Raw genomic sequence first — 13,952 nt, 5'->3', positions numbered from 1 at the left:
TAAACAGAAGCTCTCCAGTTTTTACCCGAATGTTTCTCCACTTTGTAATAAATGCAGCTCTGCTGATGTCTCTTTAATTCATATGTTTTGGTTTTGCCCTCCAATTGAAAAGTTTTGGCGGGAAGTATTTCATACCTTCTCTCAACTTTTTAGGGTCCAATTTGACCCAAATCCCCTTAACGCCTTGTTTAGTATTATTGCAAATGAAGATATAACTAAATACTCCTAACCTACAGGTTTTAGTTTTTACGTCTCTTTTAGCAAGAAGAGCAATCTTGCTTAAATGGAAGGAGTCTACCCCTCCTACACATCTTCAATGGCTACGTGATATTATGTCGTATTTAAATTTAGAAAAGATCCGCTGCTCAGTCTTAAATACGAAACAATCTTTTTATAATATTTGGGGACCATTCCTAAATTACTTTTCCAATTTATAAAGTTTAACGGTGCACAGACTTTTATGTATATTTTTATCTTCTTTTCTTAAGTGAATATGTTTTTTTTCTAATTATCCATTGTCATCCATCAGCTTTTTCCTTTGGTAGTTGGTAAGGGGTTGACTTTTTTTATATATAAAAAAATTTCTTTTATGATGTATGACCTACCTTTAAATTTTTGATTACAGAGTGGTATACCTTTATGTGTTATGCTATCACATTTTGATCAATTTTATTACAAGATATGAATGTACACAAGTTATGTTGAGATGTATCTCTGTGTTGCACTCTGTAAATCTTTTTTTTTCTTCTGAATAAAAATATTGTAAAAAGAAAGTAACCCGGGATCATAGGCCCAGCCCCATACAAAAGGCTATTTCCAAACAAATAAACCTAAGAAACATTCATCTGTCACTGGCAAAATAGAGATACTGTACTCTGATACCTATGGCAGAGTTGACAAGAAATAAACCATCTGCTAGGGACATGGAGATGAAGTACAGTAAAAATATCTTTGAATGGGTGTAAGAATCACTTAAGCAGTGGCTACTGCACCTTATGGGAATACACAGCGTATTTTAATAGAACAAAATCTTGCATGTCTGAAGAATGTATTTTACATTTTTAAGTTGACATTCATTCCTAAATCACCTATTGGACTGTCTATCCCCGACAATAAATATTTCTAGCACAATGGTTGACAAAACAGTTTTGGACCCTCCCAGGGAAACTCCCAGCATTCCTTTTAAAAAATTTATTTATTTATTTATTTAGCGATAGCGTGCTTCTAGCCAATGAGCCACAGCACCCAGCAACCCACCTATTTAACCTTAGCCTAATCACAGGACAATTTACGATCACCAATTAACCTTCTAACCAGCACAACATGCTAGAGGAACACAGCAGGCCGGGCAGCATCCGTGGAAATGAGCAGTCAACGTTTTGGGCCGAGACCCTTTGTCAGGACTGAAAAGGGAGAGGGCAGGGGCCCTATAAAGAAGGTGGGGGGAGGATGGGAAGGAGAAGACTGGTAGGTGCCAGGTGAAAAACCAGTCAGATGAAAGATCAAAGGGTGGGGGAGGGGAAGCAGGGAGGGGATAGGCAGGAAAGGTGAAGAAGGAATGTATGGGGAATGTACTATGGGTAGTAGAAAGAGGCAGAACCACGAGGAAGGTGATAGGCAGCTGGAGGAGGAGGCAGAGTGAAACTGGGATGGGGGAAGGGAGGGGGAGGGAATTACCAGATGTTGGAGAATTCAATGTTTATAGGGCCCCTGCCCCCTCCATCTTCAGTCCTGACGAAGGGTCTCAGCCTGAAACATTGACTGTTCGTTTCCAAGGATGCTGCCACCTGCTGAGTTCCTCTAGTGTGTTGTGCATGTTGCCTTGACCCCAGCATCTGCAGAGTCTTTTGTGTTAACCTTCTAACCAGCGCGTCTTGGACCGACTGTGGGAGCACCCAGAAGAAACCCACACTGTTCATGGGGGAACTGCGGGTGGTACCAGAATTGAACTTTGAACTTCGGAACCTCTAAATCCGCATTAGCGTTGCACTAACCACTACGCTACTGTGACACCCACAGTCATCTGTTCAGATGTCTGTCTTCTTTCACTTCCTTCTCTCCTTCTTCACGTTTACGCATCACTTTACCCCCATTCTGTCATCTTTTCACCCCAGACCCTTTGTAACAATTTCAGTCTTTAATTTACTATCTGTTTTGCTAGTTTTATTCTCCTTCATCTCCCATTTTCTCCTTACGTTTCAGTAGCCAAGAAGCTGCTGAGGCAGGCAGGTGATCCAAGAAGGTACGCACTCCAGGAATTAACATGAGATTCATTTGAGGGGTGGGATAAACATAGCTGGAAGCACTCTTGGTGTTTAAGCAAGAAATTGGGTTAAATTAGGGCTCGGTGAGCATGTTGCCAAGTAAATGTTTGTAATAATGAGCAATAAAAGCGGAGCATCAAATTGATATAACAGGTGAGAACAGGGTGAAATGAAATGATAGAAAAATGGTTGAGCTGGACAGAAGAAGTAGCAAGTAAATCAGTATTTGTGATCAGCCCTCCTAAAAGTACCTGTTCATTCTAAGACCATAAGACGCAGGAGCAGAATTACGCCAGCCCAGTGAGTCTGCTCTGCCATTCCATTGTGGCTGAGTTATTACCCCTCTCAATTCCATTTTCCTGCCTTCTCCCCATTACCTTTGACATCCTTATTATCACAATGCTGCATTCAGTCACAGCATTGTAAATATAATTCAAATTTGACTGTACAAATTGGGCAAGTATTGAAGAGAATTATAACTATGTGTTGATTAGGAGTGAGTGGCTGCGCTGGGCCAGAGTACATTGGAAAGGAACTAGGAATAAATAACGCTTCAAACACTCAGCAGGTCAGGCAGCATCTGACCAGAATGAAAAGAGATTCCATCGCATCTAAAATGTTAACGGTTTCTCCTTGCACGGATTTTACCCAACCTGCTGAATATACATTGAGTGGCCTCTCTATAAGATACACCTGCTCATTAATGCAAATATCTAATCAGCCAGTCATGGGGCAGCAACTCGATGCATAAAAGAGGTTCAATTGTTGTTGAGACCAAACATCAGAACAGATAAGAAATGTGATTTAAGTGACTTTGATTGAAATGATTGTTGGCACCAGATGGAGTGGTTTGAGTATCTCAGAATTCACTGATCCCCTGGGATTTTCACACATAACAGTCTCTAGAGTTTACAGAGAATGGTGCAAAAAACAAAAAAAAACATCCCATGAGTGACAGATCTGTGGGCAGAAATGCTTGTTAATCAAAGAGGTCAGAGGAGAATAGCCAGACTGATTCAAGGTGACAGGAAGGTGACAGTAACTCAAATAATCAGGCATTACAAAAGACATGCAGAAGAGTACATCTGTATACACAACACATTGAACCTTGAAGTGGATGAGCTACACCAGCAAAAGACCTCACTGGGTTCCACTCCTGTACTTAATAAAGTGTGCAAGGAGTGTATTCCATATTTTAATATCTGTTTTTCCAACCTCCCTGCTATTAGACTTCTGTTGACTGGAATTCTGGACAACTCAGGTTAAATAACCGAAGTAAATATAACCCAAATGTCCTTGTGGTGTACAAGAACCACAAGAGTACCGTCAGACTATGGAACAAAACAAATAGAGTGGATGAAGATAGGTTTAGCCTAATCTCTACAGGAATATAGTTGGATTGTTGGAGGGGGATGGGCACCAAGATCAGCAAATTCAGGGAAGTCAAAATAAAATGGGTGTCAACCACAGCGAATCACAGAGAAACTGAAATATCAGCAACAAAACAAAATCCAGCAACTCAGCCAAATAAATACTGTAAATTCATGTATGGGTATTGAATATATTTTCCAAATATTTACAAACCTTTGTAAGACAAAGAAATTAGATTGTGCGTCACCATTTTTTTTGCCATAATACAATCCAATGTCAATGGAAAATAATATGCAACTGAAAAATTCACGACCTTATGCAAAATGGATGAAAGCTATGCTTTGTAGTTTGATGTGGACCGCGCCTACTAACACACAGGAGACACACTGAACGTGCACAGTGACAACCAAAATACTGCATATACCTGAACGCCAGGTTCTATAACATCAGTTACTCATTCATGGCCCATCTATTTTACAGGCCAGTCGGGCATACGCAAGGTTTCACAGTGTCAGCTTCTGACTGAAAATATCATTGCTTTGTATTGGTAATATGACTTATTTTCTTTAAAGTACATAGTATCCCACCCTTCAGTACATCCCCATTGTCCATCGACAGTATGATCACCAATACACACATATCACTCCTGGCAAATCTATCATTCAGAGAATAAAGCAGCAACACTATTTCACATCCTGCCAAACCATGACTTCCAATTACACACCCCAAATATATTTAGCCAGAAAACTACCAGGCATTCCTCTCCACCTCCCATTATCCCTTCTCATAGATCAGCAATGACCCCTTCTTTTCCAAATTCTCCAGCTCTGGGTCATTCTCCCCATGACCTCAAGGAACCTAACCACTCAACTTCGGCCCTTCATCAGAGAAGTACATAGCAAAGGCCTGAGATAACCCTGAGCCCTCCTGTATTGCCCATTTACTGCCCTACAGACAAGCACTATTTTAGTCTGAATAGATTATCATATTCTGTTTCATGTTGCATAGATAAACATAATTCGTTTAGCCGAAAAAAAATGCACAAAGCAAGGTCACCAATTCACTTGGGACATTGGTGCCAATTGCCAATTTAGAACAGGGTAGTTTGGGAAGAAGACAAGTACTGAAATTATTCAGTTTCCCACTACATCTTCACATTTAGCTTTAGATTTCGGCCACATTATCAATTGATGTTTTAATTCGATAGGTCCCCATTTCACCACTTTCCAATTTTGGGACTTGCAGCACTTAAGGAGTGACATCTCTGACAACCTTGAGTGAGATCTGAGGCAATGGATACAATCTAGTCTTCTAGGTAATTGAATGCCAACTTATTATTCAGAAAAAGATCTAAGAAATTCTGTACATTGAAATGATTCTCTCCAAATAAATGAACCAACATGTGGCACTTAAGCAAGCAATTATTGGGTTTCATATTTACCTTGTATAATTATTTTCTTAGGTCAAGTTTTCTTTGAAATAATCTGCAAAAAGCACAAATATACTTTAGAGTGTAACTGAAGTTTCCAAAGAGCAATAAAAAGTCAGAAACCATTCTTTTCAAATAAACACTATCATGTTCGCATTAAAAATTGAATTACGGATCAATACAACAATCAAATTCATTCACCTCTCAGCTTATTCTGAAACCATGGTGACAAAGGTAAATTAATTTAAAAAAAAAACTAAAAGGTTTTCAAATTTCAGTTCAGCTTCTGGGACCATATTACATTTCACAAAGTATAATGTCATTACATTGGATTAATGGACCAGGTTTATTTAAAATTCCTGCACTTTTCTTATCTTGGTGATTCCACAGCAAAATCTCAACAGATTTTACTATGCCGCATCTTATAAATTCATGCTTAAAATGTCTTTTGGGTAGTAAAGATGAAGTAAATATTCCATGGTAGTTAAGGTAAAATGGGGTTCTCTGGAAAATGGAGATGGCTGAGAGCATGTTACAGGCTGGAATATCCACTCAGTGGCAACTTTATTAGGTAAAGGAGTGGAACCCAGTGTGGTTTTCTGCTGCTGTAGACCATCCACTTCAAGGTTCGATGTGTTGTGTATTCAAAGATTCTCTTCTGCACACCACTGTTGTAACATGTGGTTATCTGAGTTACCATCATCTTCTGTCAGCTTCAACCAGTCTGGCCATTCTCCTCTGACCCCTCTCATTAACAAGGTGTTTTTGTCCACAGGACTGCCGCTCACTGAATGTTTTTTGTTTATCTCATCATTCTCTGTAATCTCTAGAAAATGCTGTCAGAGAAAACTCTAAGAGATCAGCAACTTCTGAGACACTCAAACCACCTTGTCTGGCACCAACAATCATTCCGCAGTCAAAGTGACTTAGATCACATTTCTTCCCCGTTCTGATGTTTGGTTTGAACAACTGAACCTCTTGACCACGTCTGCATGCCATTATGCATTGAGGTGCTGCCATGTGATTAGCTGATTAGATATTTGCTGTAACAAGTAAGGGTAGAGGTACACCTCATTAAGTGGCCACTGATTGTAATTTCAATATTTTGTTTTTAACTTTCTCCTTCTTGCCATTCTTCACACTCTTCTGGGGTATACTTTCAAAGACAATCACACCACCACACTTCCTCCAACACACACACACACAGGGATAATATAACTTATTTGCAGGATGTTTACAGATGTCATGCTAGTAAACAACTGTACAGAGCACTGAAGTCCTTTTGATAGAGTCCTCTGTGAGCATCATCAATAAATGATATGAAAAGGTAATACTGTAGCCAACTTTTATGTATTAACTCAATAAGTGAGAAATACAAGGCTTGTCAGCTAAACAGAGGTAAGGATGGCTGAACAACGATGCATATAACTTTGAGGAAAAAGTAAGAGCTTTCACAACGTTATTTGTAAGGACCTAAAAGTGTTGCTCCTGTTCCCCCTAGTCCCCCACACCCAACACCACAGCTTATTCCCTCATTCATCAGACACAGAGTGAAGAATCAGTTCAATGTCCTAGTTCTGCACCAAGAGCTGCAACTGAACACTCACATCTTCACCAGCAGGTACAAAGAAAAATTACCTGCAGAGTCCTGAATGGAACCCTTTTGGGTAGAGAATAGTCAAACCTAACTGTGCTAGTAGTGCAGTCAAAATCAAAGGAAATACAAGGAAATACAAACTTCCAGGTTTTAGATGGAAACCCACATACAGTAATTCCCATTGCCTATTTAGATCCCCGCTGATAAAGCATAACATAAGAGTAAGTTTGCTGTAATTAGTCACCTCTTTCCACAACTGATTCTTCTGAGAGACAAAAGATACATGAAATAAAATATTAGTTTTGTCACATGTACGTTGAAACATTCAGTAAAAGGTTTAATTTGCAGCAAATCAAATCAGCAAGGATTGTGCTAGGGGAGCTCAGTTTCACCACAGTTCCAGTGCCAGCACCAACATACAGGCCCACAAATGCAGAAGCCTAACCATAAACTCCTTACAGACAGTGGCAGGAATCAAACTCCAATCGGTGATCACAGGTGCTAACTGCTATACCAGGGGTCAGCAACCTTTACCACTGAAAGAGCCACTTGGACCCGTTTCCCACAGAAAAAAAAACACTGGGAGCCGCAAAACCCGTTTGACATTTAAAATGAAATAACACTGCATACAACGTTTTTTTTGCCTTTATGCTATGTATAAACAAACTATAATGTGTTGCATTTATGAAATTGATGAACTCCTGCAGAGAAAACGAAATTACATTTCTGCATGCAACAAAAACATTTTGAACTCCGAAAAAAAGACGTTGGGTTGAAAGTTACTTTTAAGTAAAATACTCAATGTCTATTTGAGTCCTTCTTGTATTTATGAAAAACACCGAACTTAAATTTTCCGCCAGCAGCAAACCAAAAATAACATCAGCCAGCTGTCAGCCTGAAAAATAAAAGGACTATTTCACTGAACAATGAAAAAATATGAATATACATAAAATAATAGGCAATTAAAATATTTATCATACTTGGTTAATGGGATTTCTGCTCCTGGACCTCAGCGCACAGCGTCTGCACATCAGGGCTGTATGACGTCACCTTCATCTTTACACAGGATCGCAAGCTGTCATCTGTGAGGCGTGCGCGATGTTTGTTTTTAATAAAGTTCATGTTGGAGAACACCTGCTCACATACATATGTGGATCCAAAGATCGACAGGACTCCAAGCGCATACTTTTTCATGTTTACATAAATGTCGGGCATAGCATTCCATGTTTCGAACACAAGTTTGTCTGCTTTTGGAAGGTTTTCAATATCACTCCATTTGTGATTCTGAGCAAGAACGGCCTTCTGACGGGCAACATCTTCAAGGTCTGCTGTCAAGCGTCTAAACTTGGACACCCATATGTCTTTGTCGGCTATGTCGGCCAGTTCCATCTCAAGATCAGGTTGACTCACACCTGCCAATGCAGTCGTATTCAGTAGGGAAGGATCGATGCTTAAGGGAGTGACCGGGAAGGATAATGTGTTTTTTTCCTCTCTGAACTCACAGAAGCGTTTCCCAAACGATGTTTGCATTGCGATGATTGCAGAATGTAAATACTCCGAATTTATCATGTCGTGAGCTTGTTTGAACTCTCTCAAATTGGGGAAGTGAGACAAAGTGCCTTTCTGTAAATCTCTGGCAAGCAACGTCAACTTGCGCTCGAATGCCAAAACATCCTCCAACATGTGCAGGGCTGTGCGTCCTTTCCCCTGAAGAGCTGTGTTCAGCGTGTTCAGGTGCGCGGTCATGTCTACCATGAAGTGTAGCTTTTCCAGCCACTCTGGCTGTTCCAGCTCAGGAAAGGTGAGCCCTTTGCTGCCCAGGAAAGTTTTCACTTCTTCCAGACACGCGACAAAGCGTTTCAGCACCTCCCCTCTGGACAGCCACCGGACTTTGTTGTGCAGCAGGAGATCAGAATATGCGTTTTCCAGCTGGTCCAGTAACAAACGGAATTGACGGTGATTTAAACTTTTTGCCATTATTTTATTGACAATCTGAATGACAACATCCATTACTTCTGTGCATTCCGGAGGAAATGTTTGAGCGCACAGTGCCTCTTGGTGCAAGATGCAGTGAAAAGTCAGCAGCTTTCTGTCCAGCGACTTCTGCAGTAAAGCCACAAATCCCTTGTGCGTTCCCGTCATATTCGGAGCCCCATCAGTAGCTACTGACACCAGATGGGTGGTCTTTATTCATTTGGCTCTTAAACAATTCAAGACAGCCTCACAGATGTCCTCCCCCCGTGTTTGGTCTTTTAGAGGTATCAACTCAATCAGTTCTTCCTGTGGCCCGGCAGAGTTTACATACCGGCAGAACAACGCTATTTGTTCAATATCACCTTTGTCTTTAGACTCGTCACAGGCAATCGAGTAGGCCACAGCTGAATTGATGTCTTTAATTTGCTGTCTTGTGATGTCTTCTGCCATTTTTATGGTTCTGTCTTTGACAGTCTTTGCAGAGAGGGGCATATCCCTGATTTTCTGCACAATTTCACTCTTGTTTTTAAAGTCCGTGAATAGATGTTCTGAAATCTTAATGAAAGATTCTTTTATATATTCACCATCTGTAAACTGCTTCCCGTGCCTGACTATTTCCTGAGCGGCAATATAACTGGCGTATGTCGTTGATTTTCCAGACTTCATCCATTTCTGGAAATGATTTTTGCTCAGATCAACCTTCCGCATCAGTTCCGAAACGGCTTTTTTTCTCTCATCTCCATCCGGATATTTTTGAGCAAAGGCTGCGTGTTTATTCTGGAAATGCCTTGCGACATTTGACTTTTTGTTGTTTGCTAGTTTCTCATTAACAGTGAAAGCAAATGAATCTGTCCACGTATCATTAAACGTTCTGTTTTCTTCAGTCACTTTTCTTTTTTTAGAATTCTCCATAGTTGGCTTACCTTGGATCGAAAAATTAAAGAAATCGCGCACTGGCGGGTGTCAGGTATTGGCAGTGGTGACGTATATTAATAGCGATAAAAACATGTTGTAGCGGTGTGCTCACGCAGTCAGTAAACTGCAGTCGAATAACTTTATTCGAACTAAACAGCCTTGCTTTTAAGCCTCCCTCAACCCAGCCCCCATGGACGCAGATGCTGCAAAAGACGCGTACTCACAAACCCCCGTAGGCTATCTCCCTTAGCCGGAATGCTGGCTAATTGTGAGCCGTTTCGGATGTGCCAGGAAATGTGTCGCCACACTTAGATTGTACAAGATCACCATAATCTTCAAATTTAGAATTACATTTCAAAAGCTAACAAACTAACATAAAATACATTTTAATTAAATACTGACCAATTATTTCCCAAAGCCACAGGGAGCCGCAGCACAGAGGTGAAAGAGCCACAAATGGCTCGGGAGCCGCAGGTTGCCGACCCCCGTGCTATACTATCATGCCATCCCACTTTTACACAGTGCCTGTTATGCAGAAAAACAATCAAGGTACCTCACCGGTACATAATCTGACAAAATTTGTGGTGAGTACAAGAGGGCTGTCATAGAATATTTTGAATTTCTGTGATAGTTAAGGGCATTGTAGCCATGGAGAGGACAAGGAGTCAAAGTGACGAAATTCAGGGATCAGAACTCAAGCAGTACAAAAACCTTGGATAGTACCAGGGCCAAAAGAGATTCCACACATAGAGAGGGAACACAAGGCCAAGAGTTTCTAAGTGTTGTCATAGTGAGGATACATAAAATAGTGAGTAGGAATTACTGCAGCTGCAGGTACTAAGGTTCACAGAGGATGAAAGACAAAAAATTGGTCCAAATGCTATTAGAATGTTTACGTAAGGGCATGTAGTTCAAAATATTGTTTCAAATAGACAGATCGAGCAAGTGTGATTTTTTCCCAGGTATCTCACTCAGTGCTCCAGGCACTTATTCATGTTGCACTGAGCCATGCAGATGTGTCAATTAGCTTCTGAGGAAACGGATATTGAAGGGTTCAATTTCCTGCCCCATAGATGCTGCCTGATCTGCTGTTCATTTCTAGTATTTTCAAACATATTTTTGTAATTAGTTCAAATTTATCATCAAAGCATGTGTATCATATACAACCTTGAGATTCATCTACTCACAAGCACTCACAAAACAAAGAAACACAATAGAATCACTAATAAAAACACAAACAAGTCCGCCACATACCCAATTTGCAGAAGAGGACAAATCGCGCAAATAGTAAAAAGAAACAGAAACACATGTAACTGCAGAGTTCCCAAAAGTGATCCACGGCTGAGCTGAATGAGGTCAGTCCAGGAGCCTGATGGCCACAGAACAACTGCTCCTGAACCTGGTGGTGTGGGGCCCCAAGACTCCCACACCTCCCGCCTGATGGCAGCAGTGAGAAGAGACAGAGACTGGTCAAACACAGGCAGACAGCGCTGAATACCTGTTCGTTTTCTGCTTGTCCTTGACGATATTATTCTTGTTTGATTCTTCAATCAGCACGGTGTATTGGAACTGACCATGCGTTTGCTTTCTGCTATCAGTCCTCAGTGCGGCATTTACTCCCAGCAATGGCTATCCCGGCCGTTCCTGCACACTTGAGAGTCTAGTTTGCCAGATCCCCTTGGAGATGGCAAAAGTGCCAGACTGTTCAGTCGGTTCAAAATATATCCTTAAAAGGGAAATTACAGGCTGCAGACTGCAGCAATCATAGTTCAGAAGAAGTATATCTACTGGATGATCTAGCAATTTTGTGAGCTGTCTGTAAAACGTCGCCATTGGTCGCCAGTGCCATCTTGTTCCACTTTCACAACCAGCAGTATTTTGGTGTTTTCTCACTTTGGTTCTCGGGAAAATGAAGGCAGGTGATTCCAGCCAAAACTACAGCGAAGCTCATTCAGCGGCTCCAGTTTCAGGGACTGAACAATATCAACTGGGCTTTCCGCTCGTATTCACATTCAATTAGTCTCATTGCGAGGTGCAGCAGCTTGGAAATTATTTAGGTTATGTTAAAATCACAAACAAGAGTTAATCATTTGAAAAATGCACCTGGTTTCTTATTCCATCACGAGTTTTGACAGAAAAGCAGCTTATGGCACAAACTGAATCCACATTTTTCCCTAAAACAGAGAACTATATACTATTTTGAAGATGTTGCCAAATGCTAGAAGAACTGGACCTTAAAATTTAATGACTATAACTGACAAACAATTGTTTGAAACACCTGGAAAGAAACTTTGAACAATAACTGGTAGGAAAGCTAACACCATGAAAATAACAACCATCATAATTGCTAAATTTAGTCTATGAAATACAATGGATTCAGATCTGGAACAACTGTTTTCCCTTTTTCCAATAAGAGCCTTCCACTGCACGTTGCCTGGAGACGTACTTGTGGCTGTATCTGGTGAGGGGCTTGGTTGAAGTACAGTGTTTCTGTAGTCATGGCTTGCATGTTAATAATTTAAAGGTTGAGCAAGTTAGGGCTTTTTTCTTTGGAACAAAGAGGGATGAGAGGCAACTTGACAGAGCTGTATAGGATTATGAGAGGCATAGACAGCACCTTTTTCCCAGGGTGGCAAAAGCTAATACCAGAGGACATTATTTTAAGCTGAGTGGAGAAAGTTTAGAGATGTCAGATGTAGGTTTGTTTCACAGTGGTAGGTGCCTAAAAGCACTGCAGATACATTAGGGAGATTTCATTTTTTTCACATTTATTTAGAGATATAGCATGTTAACAGGCTCCTGTGGCCCAATGAACTTGTGCTGCCCAATTACACCCATGTGAATATTAATCTACTAACCCGTATGTCTTTGGAATGAGAGAGGAAATTGGAGCACCTGGAGGAAACCAACGTAGTCATGGTGAGAACATACAAACTCCCCACAGACAGTGGTTGGGAACTGAACCCAGGTCACAGATGCTGTAAAAGCATAAACTAATTGCTACATTACCATGCCATCTCTATATAAGAGTTTAAGAAGGATGAAAGAAAAATGGAGGGTCATGGGCTATGTAGGAGGGAAAGGCTACATTGATTGCGGAGTAGGTTAAAAAGTGGGCACAATATCGTGGGTCAAAAGACACTTTCTGTGCTGCACTGTTCTATATTCTAATTTGATTGTACAGGCAAAAAATAGTTAAGAATTTGCAATCATGAATGCCAACAAAAAAGTAGGTCGTTCTGACTGGATGCTCGATTGAAGGATTTCTTAACAGAGCTGTATTTGCTAAGCAGCACTGATTTTAAAACAAATGCACACTTTAAACAGGATGGAAGAAGATAATACTACTTTTTAACAGAACAGTAAAATCAAAACTTCTCAGAGAATTCTGAAATACTATGAAATTTTAATTTACTTTGTGTATTATTTAATCAGAAGTACCATCTGGTGGTTAAGGAATCTGCAAAGCTCTTAGGTTAGCTTGGTCAGTTTCAGATTTTTCTAGATGCCATATGTTGGCAATGAAACTTTGGGTAATTACTGCCTACTACTCAATGACATGACTTGTATTATAATGGATTTATTTATTTATTGAGATACAGTGTGGAACAATTTCTTCTGGTCCATCAAGCTGTGCTGCACAGCAACTCCTGATTTAACTCTAGCCTAATCACAGGACAATTTACAATGACCAATTAACCTACCAACCGATACATCTTGGGACTGTTGGAGGAATCCCACGCAGTCACTGGGAGAGTGGCAGGAATTGAACCAGAGTCGCCTGTACTGCAAAGCTTTGTACTAACCACTACTCTACAGTGCCGCCCTATTACCTCACCAGGCCATGAAATTATTTATTTTCCAAGCCGGTAGCCATAATGCACTGGAGCCCTGAAGTTTTTTTTGCATGTCAGACCATGATGCACACCAAAATGCCAGTCACACTGCAGAGAAAAAATATTTCTTAGAGCCAACAAGAAATTGGCTGAGATATTTTTGTTCACCTCTATCAAATCTCAGCCAATTTCTTGTTGGCTCTATGAACTGCATCATCCAACATAATAGAAGCTTCAATCTTGAGTCCTCAATGTTGGCGCACAACATTGTGCCAAACCAAATTAATTAAGAAGCAAATGGCCAATTAAACTAATGCCTAATGCCCACACAATGGCCATATCCTTATAATTCCAGCCGATCTAAACATCTCTTAAAAGTCCCTAAAGTACCTGCCACTATCACCACCCAGGCAAGTCCATTTCAGGCACCCAACACCCTGTGTAAAAAAAAAACTCACAACACCTCACATTTGCTTTGAAATTATCCCTTCTCACCTTAAGTGTATGCTCTCTGGGATCAGACATTTCAATCCTTACAGTCATTTTCCAACAAAAGGACAACATTA

General features: G+C 40.5%; 1 long non-coding RNA gene across 1 annotated transcript in view; it reads right to left on the bottom strand.

Moving 5' to 3' along the window:
• The window catches only part of LOC132397951 (uncharacterized), a 103,265-nt gene that overhangs the window by 65,411 nt on the left and 23,902 nt on the right, over positions 1–13,952 (bottom strand). The window contains exon 2 of the long non-coding RNA XR_009513491.1: positions 5,077–5,119. This is a non-coding gene — a long non-coding RNA (uncharacterized LOC132397951). The remainder of the gene's footprint in view (positions 1–5,076; positions 5,120–13,952) is intronic.

Source organism: Hypanus sabinus, chromosome 8 (genome assembly GCF_030144855.1).
Source record: "Hypanus sabinus isolate sHypSab1 chromosome 8, sHypSab1.hap1, whole genome shotgun sequence".
Lineage (NCBI taxonomy): Eukaryota > Metazoa > Chordata > Chondrichthyes > Myliobatiformes > Dasyatidae > Hypanus > Hypanus sabinus.
Note: the sequence above shows the minus strand (reverse complement) of the source record. Positions and strands in the feature narration are given on the sequence as shown.